The following is a 22,287-nucleotide window of genomic DNA, read 5'->3' on the forward strand; positions in this document are numbered from 1 at the left end:
GACCAATTTTCAGCTTTCAGTGCTGTCACACTTTGAATGACAATTACTCAGTCATGTAATGCTGTACCCAAACAAAAGTTTTATCATTTTTTTTTCACACATGAATTAGAGCTTTCTTTTGGTGGTATTTGCTGCTGGGTTTTTATTTTTTGCGATATAGGCAAAAAAACAGCGAAAATTTAAAATATAAAAAAAAAACACTTATATTATAAAATTTTGCCAATAAGTACTTTTTTCTTCATAAATTTGGGCCAAAATGTAAACTGCTACATATCTTTGGTAACAATAGCCCAAATTAGTGTATATTATTTAGTTTGTGTGAAAGTTATGCTTTAGCACAGGGATTCCCAAACGACGGCCCTCCAGTTGCTCAGGAACTACAATTCCCATCATGCCTAGTAATGTATGTGAATGTCAGAGTTTTATAATGCCTTGGGAGATGTGTGTCATTGAAAATTGATCACACCTGATGTACTGACGGCCTATATCATTTCTTAAAACACTAAAAAGCCAGGACAGTACAAATACCCCCCTAATGACCCCTTTTTGGAAAGTAGACAATCCAAGGCATTTAGTAAGAGGCATTGTGAGTTTTTTGTAGCTGTAATTTTTCCCCACAATTCTTGGTAAAATGAAGATATATATATATATATATATATATATATATATATATATATATATCTTCATTTTACCAAGAATTGTGGGGAAAAATTACAGCTACAAAAAACTCACAATGCCTCTTACTCCCACAAAATTGTCATATTAACAAGGTATTTCTCAAACACAGCTTGTGCATACTTGCAATTGCACCCCTTAATATATTCTGCTACTCCTCATGAGTATGGCGATACCACGTCTGAGACTTTTACACAGCGTGGCCACATACAGAGGCCCAACATCCAAGTAGCACCTCCAGGCATTCTAGGAGCATAATTTACACATCTAATTTCATTCCTACCTATCACACCTTTGAAGGCCCTGGAGCAGCAGGACAATGGAAATGCCCATAAAGTGACCCCCTTTTGAAAACCAAACACCCCAACATATATTCTATGAGGCATTATGAGTCTTTTGAACATGTCATTTTTTAACACAAGTTTTTGGAAAATGTGTAAAGAAAATGAAAACTTATCACAAAGTTGTCAATTTATACTACATTTCTAACACATGGCATGTACATAGCAAAAATACCACCACAAAATACATTCTGCAACTCCTCCTGAGTATAGCGATACCACATGTGTGAGACTTTTACACAGCGTGGCCACATACAGAGGCCCAACATCCAAAAAGCTCCTCCAAGCGTTCTAGGAGCATAAATTACACTAATAATTTCATGACGACCTATCACACTTTTGAAGGCCCTGGAGCACCAGGACAATGGAAACTCCCACAAAATGACCCTGTTTTGGAAAGCAAACAGCCCAATGTATGTTCTATGAGGCATTATGAATCTTTTGAACATGTCGTTTTTGTCCACAAGTTTTTGGAAAACATGGAAAGAAAATGAAAAGGTATTTTTTTTTTACACAAAGTTGTCAATTTTTACAATATTCCTAACTCATAGCATACAATATACATAGCAAAAATTACACCACAAAATACATTCTGCTGAGCAAAAGGTAAACAAGCTTAGGGCCTCTGTCGGGAAAGAATGGGGACAGGGGCAGAGGCTTCTCCCACCCAAATCTCTTTGAAGACTCCAGACCCTGTTCTGGAAACACAGAAAACCAAAAACTGTTTTTCTCTACTCAGAACACTATTCTGAAGCCCCTCACATATGTGAGACCCCCGTGTACTAAACAGAAAAAAAAGGTGCTCTGCTCTAGGAAAACAGCTACCCTACTGCTCAGCTGTCTCTACCAATGAAGCAGGGAGTGGCCCTGTATGCATCAGCCATATATGGAAGAAAAAAGTCTGGACGGCTGTCCCTTGTAAAGCTATCCATCACAATATAGTACATCAGGCTTGTGCCTAATGCTGAATCCAGAAATGGTCAGGGAATTGATTTAATCCACAATTAACCATTTGTGGCCAGGTGCTCCAATAATGCCTTGATACCTTGAGCCAGAGAGTAACTTTAACTCACAGTTTTTCTACATAGGTAAACGCAATAATGCAAAAAAGGGTCAGAATGGCGAACAACATCTCCAAATATCACCCCCTACATTACAATTCAATGTTCATGCATGGCATGGATCATGAAGTTTTAAATATTTGGAAATCCAAAAGGTCTACTTTTCATCCTTTTTCATTTAAATCCCTGTCGGATGAAACTGTTTTTGGAAATATCCCATGAGTTTCAATTGCCGAATCACCATGCTGCTTATTACAATCAGCTGGCAAAACATATAAAGACATGCTATACCTCAAAAAATGACCCTCTCCAACAATTACTGATAGATCAAGCGATGCAATGCCAAAAATACTCCATATCTGATCTTTATTTACCTCTCAATTTACAAAGCTGCAGAGTAATAAACTTCTGGAAAGCTGGCTCAAGGACTTTCCTGATCTGGCAGACAAACTCCTTGAGGGATTACATATAACGTTTAATTTAAACATCAGTGGAAACTGGAGAGAGACACAATGTAAGCTAATGCATATGGATTTTATACCATTTCTGATGGATAAAGCTGCTCTTACACTATCCACATGTTCTTGGTGCGGCACACTACGCCCCACATTGGGTCATCGCATGAGGAATTGCCATATAAATTCAACGTTCTAGGACCATGTTCTCAATATTATTCATGGAATAATTTCTAAGATTATTCCTAAAAACCTCCTACTCTGCTTTTTTGCGTATTTTGAACCCACTGATTTATCCTTACCTTCTCGGCGAACATCCATTTCTCCATGGATTTTACTACTGTCTATTTACAGCCCTAAGAGAGACTAAAATCTCATGGACATCCTGGACATCACCATCATCTCCAAAGGTCGCTATGATGAAGAAAGAACTGAAATCTTTGATGTACATGTAAAAATTTGCCTACTATAGTACAGTTCTTCGGCCCTACTAAATGTTTCTTTGACAGGTTGAAATATTTAATGGAACATACCATATCAGATTCTGAAATGTCTCTCTTAATGACACCATTCCAATACACAGAGTGGTATGCAAAGCTTAACCTTTCCAAATCTTTGGGCAGACTAAAACTCACGTAAATAAACATCGCTTATAAACTTACTGTTTCACTTCCTAAGGGCTAAGAGAGTAGGATTTTCTACTCAAATATTTTTATTTTACTATTAGTTTCTTTTATTTTTGTAGAAACATACTCTTGGTATACTCTGAAATTAAAACTAACTCTCGGTTTGGGAGACATTTCATCCACGCTTAGACCAAGAAAAGTTGTAATGCCTCTATTGATTATTATTAATGTTCTCACTTTTTCAGCATTAATGTAATCTTGATTACTGAACTTTATGTTATGGGATGTTTATATATAAAGGATACTAATCGTCAATTGTTACATGTTATTTATCCTGATATTGTGATAAGGGAACCACTACAATTTTTGTTCTTTTTTCATATTATTTCCCAGTATTTTTTGGAAATAAAAATTTGCATGCATACTCTATAGAAGAAGGAGGTGCTTCCCACAGCAGCTGGGTCTTTTAGAGATGCTGTGTGCATTTTTTTTTTTTTTTTTAAGCCCTTGGTGTGTGAAGACTTAACACCCGGTGCATAAAAAAGTGCACACACGCAAACGTGAGACACACAAAAAGTGCACAAGGCGTACACATGGCCCTCCTCCGAAGATGAAGGGCCCTGACCCTGATCGCGAAGCTCCTGACAGGGACTGAGGTACTCACTTAGGTCCGACCAGCTGAAGCCGGGCAGACCCCATTCTTCAGGGGGACTGCCGAAACAGCCCACCCCAAGTACTAGGTGGGGCTCTCCCATGAGAGAGGGCAAACTAAGCCAAAAGGCCATATCCACCCCCTCCCAAGACTTTCAGGGCAGGCCCGAGGACCTACGCCGTACTAATCGTGCAAGTGATCAACCAAAAGGGACAAACGTGACACACAACAAAGAAAAACAGAGTGGGGAAAAGGGAAGTGGAGAAGTGCAGGGTAGTGCCAAAGTGCAAGACCTTGGCAGGCCCCCCGGCCAGGAATAAAAAATTCCTCTGGTGTTGGCCAAAAGGCCCACCCCAAGAGGCAGGTGCTGAAAAAGTGTGATGGTGCAGTGACCAAGGTGCCACAAAAACTCAGGTGAGCTGCCCCTCACCAGTGAGATTGAGGCACCCCTGGGCTGCCACCCCAGGGGCACGTACACCACGGGCTTTTTCAGTCTCAGCCCAAGGCCAGACCCAGTGTAGCCCTTCCTGTCAGGAGGCCAGGAACACAGACAGCTCAGGGCGAGCCCAACCTCAACCGGGAAAGAAAATGGCCCCCTTCTCAGCCAAATTCACCCAGGAGGAAGGGCCCTTCCCCTCACCATCTGCACTCCCACCAATTACATCCAGGAGCAGTACTAACCGGTTGACCACGCCGGCTTTCTCGCTCCCTTCAAACTGACAGGGGCGCACCCATTCAAATCAGGAAGGCAATGGAACCATCCGGCTTTCTCTGGTTTGGCCTACTCCGGTCCTCCAGTTACGCCCAGAGCGCCCCGATTAACTTCGGCCACCACCGATACTAACCTTCCGGTTCCATACCAACACTGATAAGAACAGATACTACACTTGATCTTAGCCAAAAGGCCGAGATGCTGTGTGCATGCCAGTTCTGACAGTGGAGGGCATCTCACCTGGCTACAGATCACTTGTCCAACTATCTCTGGCTTATCAGGTGTGTGGTCTCTCTGAGCTGCTGAGGGAGGGAAGCAGAGACAATTACCTGCCCTTGGCATGTTCAGGAACCCAGGGAATTGTGGGAAAAGCAGTTAAAGTGTATGTATAAGCATACTTTTTTCAGTTTTGGATAGAGTAGGGATAGCTTAAAACCATGTCAGTTTATTTTTTTGCTGTGTTCCGTTGGGGTGATTTCCTTTTTATTGTCTCATTGTCTTTCATTGTTTCATTTCCCTATCATTGAGACAAAACAGGAAGTGAGAATAAATCTCTACAAACTGAAGTTGTCTTCAGAAAAAGCATCCCCATTGGAAGACTTCCTTTCTATTCATGTGCATGCATGGTGAGCAAATGAACACTGTGCCACAATACTAATGTAGCGCTGATATTCTGTTTGTCTGTATACTTTAATAAAACGTCGATGGACATTGCTATGTTTGAGTAGTTGGAGCCATCTAGTGACCAAATACAGTGGAACCTTGGTTTACGAGTGCCTTTGTTTACGAGCATTTTGAAAGACGAGCAATATTTTTTAAAAAAATCTGTCTTGGTATACGAGCACTGTCTTGATATACGAGCAGTTTTATTACACTATAACCATGCCATCCCCTCTGTTAATGCCCTCTGTCACATGTTATTATGTGTCCCAGTGCTTCTACTGTATGTGAAGATGCCGATATGTACTTATCAAAGTGTTTCCCTGCACTTACTTTGTACGATTCCTGTCCCTGTGTCTCTCTCTGGTTTCCGTCCCCTCTGCTATCCCCGGCGGGGACGTCATCTGAGGAGGAGGGGGAGGAGAGCTGCAGAGCAGGACTAAGTAATCACACAGTGCCACAGACTCTCTAATAAAGTATAAATCAGCATTTGTTGTGTGCAGTGCAGGCACAGGGACACATGATGTTATTTAACAGAGGAGATGGCATACTTTTACTGCACAGGAATGTACTTTATATATAATACAGCATATCTTTATTCATTACATTAAATGCTTGTGGAACGAATCATCTGAGTTTCAATGCTTTCCTATGGGAAAACTTGCTTTGATATACGAGTGTTTTGGATTACAAGCAAGCTGCTGGAACCAATTATACTCGCAAACCAAGGTTCCACTGTACTGGTAATGCAGATATGTTTTATTTTTTCTGCAAGAGACAGGAAGTGACTGTTGGTTTTGGTGACCTACCCATGAATACCTTCTTGTGCAGGGCATGCTGGGTAGGGGATAAAAGGGGCCGGAGCAGCCATTTTAGGTCTCTTGGAATTGTGTGGCCTGCCTGAGAGGACCTGTGGGGAGATGGTGGCCAGATTGCAGAGACCCAGAGACACTCATCCGAGCATCAGTGGGGCTGAACGGAGCGATTGGTCCAGCTGACGGAGAAGCAAGTTTCAGTCACCGGACAAAAGTCACCACACGGAGCCTCTATCCAGTGGGTGAGCGGGTCACGGCCCACAGTTTGTTTGTTAAATCTCACATGCAGTTAGACTCATATACAGGCCTCACTGGAAATTATAGTTCCACGAAGGAGCAGAGCAACTGATACTGATACTGAGAAGGTTTAAAATAGTTGTTACAGCTACACCAGAAGCATTTTCACTTCAATTTAATTCACCAAGACTGTGGATTACAAATCACAAGGAGCCACTTTAGCTAGCGAAGAAAAGAAGATCCAGGACTAAGTACTCCAAAAAGTGAGATCTCACACAAAGCTTATAAAGTAGGGGGAGCTCCCAGGTATAGACATATATATATATGTATACTGTTTCTTGTTGATTGTTTATATTGAAATCCATTGTGCGGTTGTCTTATCCTGGAGTGACAATACAGGTGTTTTGTACTATCTTACATTGTGTTGTATTGCATTGCATCACAGCTGTGCCAAGGGGATAGAGCCAAGTTAGTGGGGCTTATTGGTAGAGTGCAGGCCCAGATCAAACCAGCAGCCCTTTCGGGGGTCAGTGCTACACTAATATACCAAGTATCGTAAAGACATAATATTAATAACAGAGAGGTTATTTTTGTAAAAACAGTGGCAATAGACATTTGATGTCTTCTGATCTGGGTGAAAGCAATTGGATCTTTGCCAATAGATCAGTCTCAACAGCTCTGAATTATTGTTCTTGGATTAAAAGGGGTCAGGAAGGTTAGAAACCCTATCAATTGACAGTGGGATTACATGCTGCTTCCCCTTCCTCCACAAGAATCTGAACAGGAAGACTCGTTTTTTTTTTTTTTATCATAAAAGCCATACTAAAATACATAATTGGACAGTTAATATGTCTATGATTAGAGTATGCATAAATGATTAAGGGCAGCTAAATCCCTCTCATCTCATTAGAAATAAGGATAGGCTATGTCATCATAATGTTTTCATTTCCTTATTTTACCAAGGTGGATAACCACTAGGGGCTCTTTGAGCCTAATGGTCCTCTACATATATAACAGTACGGTAAGTATCTGCAAAAACAAAATGCCAAAATGTCCACTTAGCATCGTGCCGCTGGTAGATCTTGGTTCTCTGCTCTTGTCTAGCCCTAGGTGAGGTCTCATCCTCACTGACACCACCAGTTATATCTTTCTGTAATTCTGGCAGGCACACAAGAATTAAGTGGGGTACACACTAGTAGAAAATCTGCCGAAAATTCCCATCCGAGGTAAAATCGTCCGATTTTTGCCTAGTGTGTACACAACTTTCAGCAGCCGATGCCGACATTTTCAACGAAAAAAAACGGAGGGACAAATGCCCCATACACACGTGCAGATTATCTGCAGACTTTTGTCTGCAGACTTACCTTTTCTATGTAGTGCAAGGGCCTGCCTGATTGCATACAAATTGAAAGTGTTTAGGTTTAACCTCATATTATATGGTTTTGGTAAGTCTGCAGACAAAAGTCTTCAGATAATCTGCACGTGTGTACGGGGCAAAACACCAAAATTTTTTTTTGTCCGTCCCCAGACGACCGATTTTCGTTTAATGTGTATGCAGTACGTCCGTGAAAAATTGGATACGAAAGACCGCGCATGATCTGAAGTTGCTGACAACCCGGAAGTCTAGGAACAAATGTGCCAAAAAAAAGAAAAATCGGACGAGAAATTTCGTGAACATTTATGCACTGTCAACTAAAAACTGTAATGAACGCTGAGAAGACAGAGAAAAATCGGAGGATATTTCGTCTGATTTTCGTCAAGTGTGTACGGCCCTTTAGACTCACAAATCTATAAAAGAAGACCAGACTATATTGGCAGGTTTTTTCTTTTCATTTTGAGATTGATTTGAGGTCATCAGTCACTGTAGCTACAAACTTTGTTTTTGCTGCAGGGCTTTCCCCAGCCATCTTGCTTGTGGGAAGCCGGTTGTGACTTCCTGCTGCTTCATATCCAGCTCCCCACTTTGCATCCCAAAAATAGAAACTTTCTCCCAGAGAAAGAATAAAATATCCAAAAGTGGAAAAGGAGGGGGGAGCCAGGAGAAAAAGCAAAATTTCCCTTTTTAGGTGACGTCCTATTTAACTGCAGCAGAGAAAAGTCAGGTTGCCATCCTGGCTATGCTGTTTGCCAGGGCTATTTAAATCTCAGAACTAGATAGGCAGAAATACAAATATATTGACAGCTCCCTTTTAATTATTTCAACTGAGAAATTAGCACTTTTTCCTAAGTTCAGCTTTAACCTGAGAGTCACAGATACGTTTTTTGCTGTTCTAGAAATTGGATAGAAGTAGTTAAAAAAAAAAAAAAAACCTGTAAGAAGAAACAGAACTATGTGATGAGAATAGGACATTAACATACATATTGTACGTAATAAAGTGTATTTTGGGACCAACTTCTTTATTGCTTTTACAGCTTTACTGTGCCTTCCTCCTCATTCATTTACTGTGAAATAAAAAAGTGTACCCATACAATTAGAAAATGAAGAGAATGATAGCTCCCATTGTGAAGCTACTTGCAAAGCTGCTAGTACGTCTAATTGCTCAGCTAATTATTTTTAAAGGCTGATAAACATAACACGTCTTTTTGATTTTTTCATAAAGCTGCATGGAATGTCAATGCCTCAGTCATCTCAGTTGGTTTTTGTGTCCAATCTGCACATTTTATTTCAGAATATGCAAATTACTTTGCAAAGAAGGATGGAGGGGTGCAAAATATACAGTTTGTCTGAAAACAGATGGCAGGGTTTTTTCTGTTACCAAAACACAGGCATATAACATGTGCTCTGTAGGACTAGATACAATCATCATATTGCATTAAGTCAGGATTCATAAAAGCTTATAATGGAAAATTAAAACGTCATGAGCAGAAACATGTAATGATCAAACACAACATCATGCGACATAAGGGATGAGATGCCGTCATTTGAGTAGCAACTTAAGCACACCATTAAGATCAAGATACGGTTTTAAAAAAAACATGCCACAGACTAGTTGCCTCAGGGTTAGTTTGAATTGAACAAAGGTTGGAAAATAGTGGGCTCTTCATACATGGCTTTAAGTAGCAGAGGCCATAAGTGCAAGACTGAAAACAGTGGAGAAATTAGAGGAGAGAAGACATGAGGGAAAAAAAGGAAATAAAGAGCTAAGGAAGGAGGGCAGGTGGGTGAAAGAGGGGATTGAAAGGTAAAGAAAAAGGAAGAAGGAGGTCCTCAGGTTTCCGTTCTAGCTATTTACAGATTGAAAATAGCAACAGTTTGTTCACGGTGGAGGGTCCAGTTTGGGTTTGAGATGAAGAAGATATTGGTTCTTCTGTAAGAGGGGGTAGTATTTGAGCCATGGCTGGCAAATTTAAAAAAAAAAAATAAACATTTTTATAGAAATCTTCCAGTAAGATGTTTAATTTTTCACATCAAAATGTGCCCTGCTTATGGCTCCTGACTTCCAGAAATTTGAGGGATAAAGATTTCCATGCAAAGGTGATCATGTGTTTGGTAGCTGTTGATATAATTATTCAAAAGGGTCCTTTCAGAGATTAATCAGCAAGATTAAATTAAATCTAGTAGAAACCCTTATCCATAGGTAGTGAACATTCAGGCAGGTCCACCAGATGAGCACCATGCTGCCTATATCCTGGCACCCTCTAAAACAAGAGACAGGATAGGACAGGGTGCAATTGTTGAGTCTCTCTGGAGTAAATAGTTTTCCAGCACTTTCATATTTCAAATGCACTTAGGGGAAGCAAGCCAAATCTCATCCCAGTCCTCTGGAGAGAGGATTTTGATGAACTTGGTTTCCTAAGAAAGACAATGAGGGTGGTTGAGCTCAAGGAGTTGCTTAAGGTGGTGGAATATAACATAGTAATTACTCCTTTTTTTGTGGGATTAAATCTGAAGATAAAATATAGTGTTGTCACCATAAACTCCAACTACCTTAAAACTGGGATCTCTACTGGCTCCCAATGCATGACTGCAGGTCCCCAAGTGTGAGTAGCCTGCATTCTCTTAGACCACTCAACTGGTTCACTTCAGCAAACTGGGTTTACCAATAGACGGATCGAAATTCACTAATTTAAGCAGGAACTGTCTGAATTTTGATTCATCTATCGGCAGGCTGGTTGTACTGAAAAGGATTGTAAAGGCAGAAGGTTTTTTTTTCCTAATGCATTCTATGCATTAAGATAAAAAAATATTCTGTGTGCAGCAGCCCCCCTAATACCTACCTGAGCCCATCTTTACCCAGCGATGTCGCAGAAGTGTCTCAGCTGCCCAGGACTCCCCTCCTCATTAGCTAAGACAGCAGCATAGCGTGATTGACTTCTGCCAATCAAAGTCAGTCAGCCAATCAAAAAATAGGAGGGGGGGGGCGGGGTCACGGCTTCATGTCTGAATGGACACATAGAGATGTGACTTGGCTCGACTCGACTCGATTGCCGCCGGCCATCAGCGATCGCTCCCCGCTGAGAGAGAGAACGGTAAGCTGATGTAAACACAGCCGACCGTTCTTCTCTCTGAAATGTTTACAGAGCGCCTGTGATCCTTCTATATAGGATCACAGGTCTCTATGGTCATTTCACAAGGCCACCCCCTCCCACAGTTAGAAAACACTCCCCTAGGCTCACACTTAATCCTTTGATCACCCCTAGGTTAACCCCTTCCCTGCCAGTGTCATTATTACAGTAACAGTGCATATTTTTTGCACTGATTACTGTAGTAATGTCACTGGTCCCCCCAAAAGTTTCAAAAAGGTCAGTTAGGGGTCCGATCTGTTTGCTGCAATGTCGCAGTCCCGCAAAAAATCGCAGATCGCTGCCATTACTAGTAAAAAAAAAAAATCAATAAAAATTATATAAATCTTTGCCCTAGTTTGTAGACACAATAACTTTTGCGCAAACTTACCAAAAATGTGTAGCAGAATACAAATTGGCCTAGAAGGATGAAAAAATTAAATTTTAAAATTATTTTTTTTTGGGAATGTTATATAGCAGAATGTTTTTTTTTTTTTTTTTCAGAATTGTCGCTCTTTTTTTGTTTCTAGCGCAAAAATAAAAAATCGCACAGGTGATCAAATTCCACCAAAAGAAAGCTCTATTTGTAAGAAATAAAGGACATCAATTTTATTTCGGCACAGTGTCGCACGACCGCGCAATTTTACGTTAACATAACGCAGTGCCAAATCGCAAAAAAAGGCCTGGTCATAAAGGGGGCAAATCCTTCCTGTCCAGAACTGGTTAAAAACTGTTTATTCTTTTACTACATGAAGCCCCATTATCACCAAACAATGATATCTCGTGTTGTCTTCCTCACTGTACAATTGTACAATTCCATTTTAAAAACGTATTTTAAGCTTAGGAGTATTGATCAAAACACAAGGAGGAAGGTGGGGGTCTCAATTTGATTTGTGGATGGTATAGAGAGAAGATATGCTGCCAGTTTTATTACTCTAATACCCTAAATGGACTGGCTATCACCTCTTCCTGACATCTTAGTTTTTGTACACAAAGATTTCCATCATTCCATGCAGTATCTGTGTCTGCAGAATGGGATGACTCCATAACTTCACGTTCATAATCTAGTTGATTTTTTTTAGGTACCTCTAAATGATTATTTATTGTTATAGTCCTTTGCCTTCAAAAAAACAGAAAAATCTGGGAACCTCTTTACCTCTTCTGTGGATAAAAAAAAGAAGAGACTGTAAATGGGCAGAGGTCAGGTCATGCATTACTCTGCCAGGATGGCAAAGGCAGACATGGGTGTTGTTTAGGCAGAATGTCACATAACAGAATTAGCACTATAATGTCAAAAATGCTGGGGTGAATTTAAATTCCCAACTTGCAGTGTTGGGCAACAGCATGAGCACAAAGTAGACAAGTGTAGCACCCTACAAGTAGGTGCTAGGTAAAGTGTAGTGGGCCCTGGCTGCCTAACAGCAGGGCCATGATTTTTAGCTGGGCTGTCATGTCTCCCAGGTGTAGCTGTTGAGACTGGGGAGTCTCCCGACTGTGCTCCATGAGAGGCTTCTCATTGGACGGTGGAGGAAACCCAGCCAATGGTGCACTCAGGCCTGTATCTACCCCAGGAAGGCAGATTCTGCTGCACAGCATTCTGGGAGCAGGTATAAGTTTGAGGGGAGTGCATGATGCAGCATCTTTGGTGGTAAGCAGAGTCCCAGGAGGGAGAGTACGGCTGCCTCTCCTCTTGTCAGCAGGATCGGGTATCCCAGGCGGCTTGCCTGAGGTGACGGAGGGTTGAGCTTCATAGAGGATCCGGTGCCATAGGTTGAGCCATGAAGTGTTAAAGTGTACAGCGTGCAGTGTACAGTGTTGAGAGTTGCAGCAGCACAAGCAGTTACAGGAGCTACCTCAGTCAGGAAGGAATGGAGGGAGCTGGATGCAGGATTTTTGAGCTAACCAGAGCGTCAGGAGTCAAGTTTAAGCACAGTCCAGGACTTTTGTGCTGATCAGAGTGTCAGAAGTCAAGTTCAAGTACAGTTCAGCAAGTCAGTGTTTTTTCAAGCGCCAGCAAGCATTGGTCGGCACCCAGCCGGCGTCAAGACCGCGCTGAAAGGCATTTTTTCCACAAAGTGTCCCATTTGTACCTAGTTGAGCCAGAGGAGTATCCCACTCATTCCCTTCACCCATCCCCAATATCAACTAAACAAAACAAACCAAAGATGCCGGAATGGTTATTGTCTCCAATCTCAAACTTGGGTATTCAGCTTACGTGGGCTGAAGGTGTCACCGGTAACCATGGCAGACCCACATCAGGCCCAATGCCTGGAAAATCTGCTACACAAGGAATAGTGGATGTCCCTGGAAGGTAAGTGGCAGCAAGTGGTGGATTTACTTTAACCAGTGGTGGCCTTTTACTATAACCTACCAAAGTACTCTACTCTTAAAGCGGAGTTCAACCCAAAAGTGGAACTTCCGCCACATTTGGCACCTTTCAGGGGGGAGGGGGGAACGGATACGACAGGTACCCTTCCCCACTTTCGGGAGACGGCGCTGCGGCGCTGTCCCTTGGAAGTTTGGCCCCCTCCTCCTTCCAGCACCACCGGGCCAATCCGAATGTGCAGTGTGCTTCGCGCAAGCGCAATAGGGACCCGCCCGTGTAGCTGTAAGGCTTCACTGTTGGGTTCCCTCACCGGCAATGGCGGCGGCAGCACCCGACAGCCGATGGAAACATTGGCTGCGGTGCCGCCATCGCTGGACTCCAGGACAGGTAAATGTCCTAATATTAAAAGTCAGCATGCTTATGTGTAGCTGCTGACTTTTAATTTTTGGAGGGGGAGGCTGGAGGCTGGAACACCGCTTTAAGTGGTCCATGCAGACACAAAGAAAAAATAAATGTAAATAAATAATTTGTTTTTTAAGATCTTAAAGTAGTAAAAACAAATTAATTGATATTTTTAATAATTGGGCATTTTTTTTGGCATACACCGTAGATTGCAAGATTTTATATACAGTGCAGTATTTCTGTGCTGACCCAGAAGGTCTATTAGTGTGTTGTTCAAATTTTAGAAAATAACCGGTCAGTAGTATTCTATTGTGCACAGCCACTTCTATAAATTGGTAGTACTGTATATATTATCCTTTTGCGTAGTCTTACCTATCTATTTTCTTCAAATTCAGGCAATATTCTGAGGGACTTGATTATCTAAATTGGATTCTATTTCAGGGTAGCCTAGTTACCACTAGTTACTAATGCATATTAATGTGGGAGTGCTTATGCATGTAATTAACATTGAAAGATAAACAAACAATTCGGTTAACAAATCACTTGGTGCTTCATGTTCTTCATTTTTCATTCAAAGCTGTGACCCAGAATAAATGGAAAACATTAGTGATCTGTCCAGTTCGGGATATAAAGGCTTTTTTATTCATTGACTGCCATCAGGAAGATTAAAAAACCATGAATATGTTTCAATGTGCTCCTCTGTGCGTTTAATCTTGAATATCCATGAAAACAAAATAGATGTGTGATACTTACCTGAATATGACCCTTTATAAATCAAGAGACAAACAAGGGACTATTTTTTTTATTTGTCATGTAAATGCTTATGCAAATTATTTCTGCATTTACATAACCATGTGCATAATCATTAAGTTCTGAAAAAACAGTACTTACCAATGACCATTCTCCTGCTAAAGATGCAAGTCAAAACTGAAAAGGAATTCTAGGGAGCATTTTTTTTTTTATTATGTTTATTATGTCCATTAATAATTTTAAGATTCCGGAGGGAGTTTCAGTCTGGCGTATTTAGCAGAACAGTGTACACTGTAGCCGGTGGGTAACCAACCTCCACAATCATTTGCCATCGTGGTCATTTTAATATGTTTAGCCATAAGGTCAATACAAAAGGAAAAACAAACATGTCAAATAAAATTACAAACTTGACATACCGGGGCTGATTTATTAAAGCTACTGTGGAATGGATGTGCAAAAATGTTGGCAACGCATAAATAAGCAAACATGAACCTCACGACACTGCATGGGGCAGGCGTTAAGACATACAAACACAGATATAGCCCATTTAAAGGGATTGTAAAGGCAGAAGGTTTTTTTTTTTATCCTAATGCATTCTATGCAGCCCCCCTAATACTTACCTGAGCCCATCTTTATCCAGCGATGTCACAGGAGTTTTTCAGCTGCCCCGGGACTCCTCTTCTCATTGGCTGAGACAGTAGCTACCTCCTATCTTAGTGGATGCCCTATCGGGAGAAACGCGTCAGAGAGGAGGCGCCGCCGCGTCATCACATCTAGACCAGGCAGCGGTCCGCACTGCAGGCGGACCCCGCCATACAGCTCCTCCGTGAGGGAACTCGCTATTATTGTCTTCACAACTGTAAGTGCAACCATTTGTTTTTAAAAAAATCTACTGTTGGTAATGCACTATTGCGGTCCCCTCTATTGTGTCCCCCATTATTGAGGTCAACCAGACTAAGGAGTTACAGCAGCCAATCAGAGTCTAGTCATCTTTGGCAGGACCTTCTTTCGTCAGGCTTTCTGACTGGGTCTGTTCCTCTTGGACACAAGCAACTACACCAGCCATCCTAGAGTCCAGTAACCCCCGGCAGGACCACTCATCACCATAGAACCAGGCTTCTTGTTTGGCTTTTGTCCGGTAAGAGTCTAGGGAGCACGAGTGTGTCAGAGTGCCTTCTGTATTTCTGGGAACTTTTCTACCTGGCTGCATGACCTTTGGAGTGGTCATATTCTTATATGCCCTTAACGTTTAACTTCTGGTAAGAGGCCAAGCTGGTGGTGGGACTCTGCACCTTCCAATCACAGTTCACCTTTCCCCAAGCTGGAAGTTTACGTCACCATTTTTTGCACTTTATTTATGGACTTTAATATGGACGTTTATTGCACATTGGTGTATCACTAGTCACCTTCTGGACATTTTTTGTTTTACACGAATTGCATACGTTTATATTTTTTGCATTATTATTGCATTTTTGGTTCATTTGTTTGCATCATTTTGTATGTTGCACATATGCACTAGGGCAGCGCACCTGATTTCTTTACATATTCTACCACATACACTCTAAGGTAGCAGCACACCCTATATTGAATCAGCGCACTTTCCTACCCACCACAATTTGTATTCTGCTACATATTTTTGGTAAAAAAAAAAATCCCAATAAGAGTATATTGACTGGTTTTTGCGCAAAAGGTATCGGGCCTACAAACTAGGGGAAAGATTTATGTTATTTTTATTTATTTATTTATTTTTTACTAGCAATGGTGGCGATCAGCGATTTTTAGAGGGACTGCGACATTACGGCGGACAGATCTGACACCTAACTGATATTTTTGGGGGGACCAGTGACATTACTACAGTAATTAGTGCTAAAAATATGCACTGTTATTCTACTAATGTCACTGGCAGGGAAGAGGTTAACACCAGGGGCGATCAAAGGGTTAAATGTGTCCCTAGGGGGTGCTTGCTAACTGTGTGGGGGATGGGCTTATGGAATGAAAACAGGGACCTGTGTTCCTAAATAGGAGGAACACGAGCCTTGTGTTCATTGCTGACAGAACACTGACAGACCGCCATTCTATCTCAACAGGGAGCGATTGCGGGTGCCTGGCAGCGATTGCGGCTACCGGCCCCCGCAGATTAGCTTCCCCTCTGGCGATTGGGCACGTGCACGAGCACTACCGCAAAGCGATGTGCGGGTACATCTTTTTGTGGGAACCTGCCGCAGTATATGTACCGTGGCTGGTCGGCAAGTGGTTAAATAGCATAATTGATGAAAGCTGCTCTCACTCAGACATAAAAGTATGTTCATGAAAAGAGGAGAGATACATGAAAAAAATCTGCTTCAAATTCCACAAACTATTCATTGCATATTTATATTGAATTTGTGTATATGTTGTTGCAGTGTTTTGATTTTCTTTTTTCTTTTTTTTTTATATCTTTCTGGGAATAGACTATTACATCTCTTCATTATACAATTAAAGTGTTTCTAAACCCATAACAGTAAAATCAGTTTGTATATGCAGTAAAGCATGCCTGTTATACTCACTTAACAAACACTGCCTGCATTGTGTAAAAAGGCTGTATGATCCTATATTATCTGATCCTCCCCTTTTCCACTGTCCCTGGTCCATCTGCTGATAGCACAGAGCCTTTAGATTCGCTCTGCACATGCTCAGTTCGGTGTGTATCGCTAGAGTGTTTTTTTTTTTTTCTTCTTTGGAGGGTGCATCTGATCAGCACAGATGTGCTCAGCACTGTCCAGACCAAGGGTCAGAGGTTCTGCAGCCTCAAAGGACAGTCAGAGGCGAATTAAAACTCCTCTTCATGCTTTTACCAGACACTGATAGAAGTTATAACACTGCTATATACTGCTGATGAGAAAAGGTATTTAGCAGTTTATATTTACTATACACTATACTATACTATACACTCACAAATGTTGGTGTCACTCCTGAGACTAGGATCTAGGCATAAGTCAAATCTCCCATCACTCTGGCCGCTCAGCTGATCGCCGCAAGCGTGGGTTCCTTGGTTTACAGCGGTGTAGCTTCAGCGTCCTTAGCCCGCGCCCTACCGGTTTCGTCACCTGACTTCTTCACGGGGCGGTCCTAGATCCTAGTGTCAGGAGTGACACCAACATCTGTGGTGAGTGTAAAAAGTTTTAGTTGTCTTCAATTTTTTTTATACGGAATCACACTATTGTTGCATCCCTGTCTTCTTCCCTCATATATTGAACCTGTGTAATTAATATGTGTCCTGGTTTAAAGGGATGAGGTGGCAACCCTAGTTCCTCCTGGTTCATGACAATGCCCGGCCTCATGTGGCGAGAGTATGCAGCCACTTCCTGGAGCATAAAAGAATTTATACCATTAAATGGCTCCCATGCTCGTCTCTTGGACATTATGTTTTGGCCCATTTGACGTCACCAGGTTGCACCTCAGTCTGTTCAGACGCTCAGTGATGCCCTGGTCCAGATCTGGGAGAAAATAACATAGGACACCATATGTCACCTCAAAAGGAGCATGCCCCGATGTTGGCAGGCATGCATACAAGCACGTGGAGGCCATACAAACTGCTGAGTACCATTTTGAGCTGCTGCAATTAAATTTCTGCAAAATGGACTAGCCTGCTGCATCATTTTTTCACTTTGATTTTTGTGATTTCTTTAAATTCAACCTCTGTACGTTGATAATTTTCATTTATATAAACAATGTGGTATCCTTTAGTTCCTATTCCTAACACATTACCCAGTCCATATCAGTATAGATATCCAGCACAATATTTTCTCTATTGAGATCTGATGTGTTTTCAAAGTGTTCCTTTAACTTTTTTGAGCAGTGTATATATACTGTATATATCACACACACACAGTATCTCACAAAAGTGAGTACACCCCTCCCCTCACATTTTTGTAAATATTTTATTATATCTTTTCATGTGACAACACTATAGAAATTACACTTTGCTACAGTGTAAAGTAGTGAGTGTACAGCTTGTATAACAGTGTAAATTTGCTGTCCTCTCGAAATAACCTAACGTACAGCCTTTAATGCCTAAATTGTTGGCAACAAAAGTCAGTACACCACTAAGTTAAAATGTCCAAATTGGGCCCAAAGTGTCAATATTTTGTGTGGTCACCATTATTTTACAGCACCGCCTTAACCCTCTTGGGCATGGAGTTCACCAGAGCTTCACAGGTTACCACTGGAGTCCTCTTCCACTCCTCCATGACAATATTATGGAGCTGGTGGATGTTAGAGACCTTGCACTCCTCCACCTTATGTTTGAAGATGCCCCACAGATGCTCAATAGGGTTTAGGTCTGGAGACATGCTTGGCCAGTCCATCACATTTACCCTCAGCTTCTTTAGCAAGGCAGTGGTCGTCTTGGAGGAGTGTTTGGGGTCGTAATCATGATGGAATACTGCCCTGCGGCCCAGTCTCCGAAGCGAGGGGATTATGCTCTGCTTCAGTATGTCACAGTACATGTTGTAATTCATGGTTCCCTCAATAAACTGTAGCTCCCCATTGCTGGCAGCACTCATGCAGTCCCAGACCATGACACTCCCACCACTATGCTAGACTGTAGGCAAGACACTTGTCTTTGTACTCCTCACCTGGTTGCCACCACACATGCTTGACACCATCTGAATCAAATAGGTTTATCTTGGTCTCATCAGACCACAGGACATGGTTACAGTAATCCATGTCCTTAGTCTACTTGTCTTCAGCAAACTGTTTGCAGGTTTTCTTGTGCATCATCTTTAGAAGAGGCTTCCTTATGGGACGACAGCCATGCAGACCAATTTAATGCAGTGTGCGGCGTATGGTCTGAGCACTGACAGGCTGACCCCCCCCCCCCACCCCTTCCCCACGAGACACCAGGGAGGGAAAATGGCTGTTTGGGCCCAATTTGGACATTTTCTTTTAGGGGTGTACTCAATTTTGTTGCCAGCGGTTTGGACATTAATGGCTGTGTGTTATCTTAAGGGGACAGAAAATTTACACTGTTATACAAGCTGTACACTCACTACTTTACATTGTAGCAAAGTGTCATTTCATCAGTGTTGTCACATGAAAAGATATAATAAAATATTTATGAGATACTGTGTATATATATATATATATATATATATATATAGTGAATAGGTGAGGTGAACGGCACTCAGCTAACTTGCAGGTGCATGCAATCAGGCCCTACCACAGGCCACATAGAAGAAAAAAGTCCAGGATTGCTGCGCTGTAATTTATTGAACAAAAAGTAACAAAAATAATAACAAAATAATATATACAAATATACAAAAATGAAAAGGTTCCATACCAACGGTTTCAGGCTAGAATTCGTTCACACCCTTCTAGAACTAATTTTAGCCCAAAAACCGTTGTTATGGAACCTTTCCATTTTTGTATATGTGTGTGTGTATTATTTACTTTTTGTTTAGTAAATACAATTGCAGCAATCCTGGACTTTTTTCTTTTATATATATATATATATATATATATATATATATATACATACTGTATATAAATTGACCTACATCACCTTTCGGAATGGTATGTGGATGCTAATTTGTTTCTTAGACTTGTGTCACCACACAACCATTTCATTCTCTCCCTCTCTCTCCATCTCAATCTTTTTTCTATTTTATTATTTAGAAGTAGTGTTGAGCGAACACGGACTGTATTATTCGTGTTCGTACCGAATAATTGGATTTTTTTTACCCGAACACGGACACGGACACTTTACTGTATGTTCGGGTAAAAATCCGTGTTCGGTCGTTTTATTTCCGGGTTTTGCATGCTTTGGCGCTCTTTTCATGGCGGGCTTTCAACAGCCAATCAACAATCGTTTAACTGGTGTGCCTTAAGCCATCCCAGCCATGCCTGCAAATGTCTTAGTAGCTGTGATTGGCCGTCTGAAGCATGTGACCAAGTCTTTATAAGTTCGAGGCAGCCGCCGCAGCAGCGTCATTCTGCTGCTTAGCTAAGGGACAGAGCACACATCAATGTGCTGGCTGCTGATTAGGGAAAGATAGGCAGGAAAAAACCATTTGTGTCCGGATAGAATTGAGGGACAGGTCGGAGTGTTTAGGCAGGGCGAGTTGTAGGCATTTTAGGGATAGAGTCTGCTGAATTATAGGGTCAGTGTCTTCTACAAACTACAATCGATATTGCTGTGTGGGGGGTGGGGTGAATCTGCACTTAATCCTGATCTACGATCTCTTCTCAATCCTGTTAGGGACAGAGTCTGCTGAATTTTAGGGAAACTGTGTTCTACAAACTACAATCGATATTGCTGTGTGGTGTGGGATTGGAGATAGGCAGGTGTCAGTGATCCACATCCATTTTTCTGTGTGTGAGCTGCAGTGAACACAATCTTTTTGGGCTGCAGTGAACACAATCTTTTTGGGCTGCAGTGAACACAATCTTTTTGGGCTGCAGTGAACACAATCTTTTTGGGGTGCAGTGAACAAAATCTTTTTGGGGTGCAGTGAACACAATCCTTTTTGGTGTGCAGTGAACACAATCTTTGTGGGGTGCAGTGAACAAAATCCTTTGTGGGGTGCAGTGAACACAATCTTTTTGGGGTGCAGTGAACAAAATCCTTTTTGGGGTGCAGTGAACAACATCCTTTTTGGGGTGCAGTGAACACAATCTTTTTGGGGTGCAGTGAACAAAATCCTTTGTGGGGTGCAGTGAACACAATCTTTTTGGGGTGCAGTGAACACAATCTTTTTGGGGTGGAGTGAACAACATCCTTTTTGGGGTGCAGTGAACAAAATCCTTTTTGGGGTGCAGTGAACAAAATCATTTTTGGGGTGCAGTGAACACAATCTTTTTGGGGTGCAGTGAACACAATCTTTGTGGGGTGCAGTGAACACAATCTTTTTGGGGTGGAGTGAACAACATCCTTTTTGGGGTGCAGTGAACAACATCCTTTTTGGGGTGCAGTGAACACAATCTTTTTGGGGTGCAGTGAACACAATCTTTGTGGGGTACAGTGAACAGAATCTTTGTGGGGTGCAGTGAACACAATCTTTGGGGGGTACAGTGAACACAATCTTTTTGGGGTGCAGTGAACACAATCTTTGTGGGGTGCAGTGAACACAATCTTTTTGGGGTGGAGTGAACAAAATCATTTTTGGGGTGCAGTGAACAACATCCTTTTTGGGGTGCAGTGATCAAAATCCTTTTTGGGGTGCAGTGAACACAATCTTTTTGGGGTGCAGTGAACAAAATCCTTTGTGGGGTGCAGTGAACAGAATCTTTGTGGGGTGCAGTGAACACAATCTTTGGGGGGGTACAGTGAACACAATCTTTTTGGGGTGCAGTGAACACAATCTTTGTGGGGTACAGTGAACAGAATCTTTGTGGGGTGCAGTGAACACAATCTTTGGGGGGTACAGTGAACACAATCTTTTTGGGGTGCAGTGAACACAATCTTTGGGGGGTACAGTGAACACAATCTTTTTGGGGTGCAGTGAACACAATCTTTGTGGGGTGCAGTGAACACAATCTTTGGGGGGGTACAGTGAACACAATCTTTTTGGGATGCAGTGAACAACATCCTTTTAGGGTGCAGTGAACACAATCTTTGTGGGGTGCAGTGAACAACATCCTTTTAGGGTGCAGTGAACACAATCTTTGTGGGGTACAGTGAACAGAATCTTTGTGGGGTGCAGTGAACACAATCTTTGGGGGGTACAGTGAACACAATCTTTGTGAGGTGCAGTGAACACAATCTTTGTGGGGTGCAGTGAACACAATCATTGTGGGGTGCAGTGAACTCAATCTTTGTGGGGTACAGTGAACACAATCTCATACTTCTGAAGATTTGAGGGTGCTGCCTGTTCCATACTCCCCCTACTCCTCATCTAGCCTTTTAGGGGTACAAACAATAGTAATTGGGGCCTAGTGTGGTTGTGTACGTGTGATATACATACACTTTTTTTGGATCATATTTTCTATTCCGCTATTTAATCAAAAACCTTTGGGGATCAGTTAAATTGGGGGATAGTCTGTGTTGGTACGTGTGAGAGAGATCCACCTTTCCAAGTTGTTGGGGTTCATCT

The sequence above is a fragment of the Pelophylax lessonae genome (assembly GCF_965119305.1).
Source record: "Pelophylax lessonae genome assembly, chromosome: 2".
Taxonomy (NCBI): Eukaryota; Metazoa; Chordata; class Amphibia; order Anura; family Ranidae; genus Pelophylax; species Pelophylax lessonae.